Source organism: Saccostrea cucullata, unplaced genomic scaffold (genome assembly GCF_032062105.1).
Source record: "Saccostrea cucullata isolate Sc308-1 unplaced genomic scaffold, CSIRO_AGI_Scuc_v1 ctg8238, whole genome shotgun sequence".
Taxonomy (NCBI): Eukaryota; Metazoa; Mollusca; class Bivalvia; order Ostreida; family Ostreidae; genus Saccostrea; species Saccostrea cuccullata.
Genome location: NW_026926782.1, coordinates 11929 through 13916, shown reverse-complemented (window position 1 = coordinate 13916; position 1988 = coordinate 11929).

The following is a 1988-nucleotide window of genomic DNA, read 5'->3' as shown; positions in this document are numbered from 1 at the left end:
TCATTCCCCTTTCCATCACCATTATTTCTAATCCTGTAATTTTACATATACTTTTGTCCATATTTATTTGGCGTTCATTTTGTATTTTCGCACATTTGTTTTGATGGTTTATGATTACTTGTAGAATATTTAATTTTAGTGGGTCAGCTCGCATAATTTACATTTTTTTTTTACCAGTTTTTAGCCTCTTTGGACACCTACTCATGTGTTCTTTTTTGGTTTATGTGCTTGGATAAATGACATCTTTAAACTTTCAATAATGCTGCTATTTTCTTTTAAATCATCAACAAACTAGTTCAGTTGTATTGGCTTCGGTCTGCAATGATGATAAAGGAACATAAATAATATAATTTTATATATGAATTTCATTATATATGTACATCATGAATTTCTAATCTGGTAACCTTCATTAATCATACTTATTAATAACCAAAGATGTACTTTCGTTGCTCAACGTACAAGAAATACTTGTGAATCAGGAGATAGCATTTAGTATATTGCTTATCTCTATCTATGTTTCAATAAAATAAAAACAGTTAACAATTATTATTGCTTAACAATCTCAATGTGTCTAACAATTTAAAAAAAATCACAATTTGATATAATATCAAATTGTGATTTTTTTGTAAAAGTTCGCAGCATTGTTAAGGCTTGAATAAGGGGGCGGAGCCTAATTTATACGGGAAAAGTATACTATGACGTCACACAAAAATATGACATTTATGTAGTTCTCATAATACGTGTAAATGAAATAATCTACAACGCTGAACAGTATCAACATAATAAACAACATTATAACTTATCAATGCATTAAAAAAAGTTGCTAGTTAAATCCCTTGTAGCTGGTTAAAAACTAAGCACTCATCCCGATAAACTTGTTAACATGACGTCATACTGGTAAAAATGACGTACTTCGAGTGCTGTGTGTGGCAAAGTGAGAAATTGTTTATCAATGAAAAATGTGTTTTATTATTAAACGGAATATTATTTACAGATTTTTTATAGTTGGTAAATACCAAGGTATAGCCTTTGTTTAGTGCGTTTGTTAATTAACTACAAAGAAAATGTACTTTATTAATAAAAACGTGTTTAATGTACAGGTTACGTATATTTTATATCGAGGTGCCTCATAAAATCGTACTTTCGCAAGGGCATACACTGCATAGATCTGAACCATTTTTAAAATATAGATAAAGAATATATTCCTTAACTTGAAAAGTGCTGCTGCTTTCTTTAAATCGAGGCCATTATTTTATGAGTACACAAAATATTTGGTAAAATTCTAACATATTTTGACATTGGCCTATTTACTTAATTTTTTTTATATAAAAACACGATTTCTATTTAAAGCAGCAGCACTTTTCAGAAACTACAAAATACACAGAAACTATTAAAAGCTTGAATTTTTAATTTCAATTAGGGTATGCCCTTGCGATATTGAAATTTGTTATTGACCTACATTCTGTGTACCTGCTATGCGTTCATCACGTGACTGTCCATCGATGGGACCAAACTCTACACAGTAAAGTGTATGTTTTACTATCCTCTTTCCATAAGTATTTAAGTTCTGTGATAACAGAATTGCTGAATAAAAATAAATTCAATTTTAAAAACTCTCCCTTTTTTGCACTTTTATTTTCCGTTGATTTCTCATAGTAAGCCTTAACAGTGCTGCGTTGGTCTAAAACGATGTGTCAAATATACAAGAAGCCCATGGGCCTTTTAGGTCACCTGAGCATTATGCAACAACTTTCCAGTGACTGAATTTGATTCATGTTTTAAGCCAGATGCTATGGCATTCACAATTTTGAAAGAGGCACCATTGGTCATTATAACAATACACTTAGCAGCTGCTTAGTTTGGTTACTGAATACCCAAAGACAGGGTAGAGAAGCAAAAAATGCATGTCAACTAATCAGTAGTGCCCCTTTCACACATGCACTCCTGACCCTTAGGCCTAGATCCAAACATTGCACAAATTTTAAAAA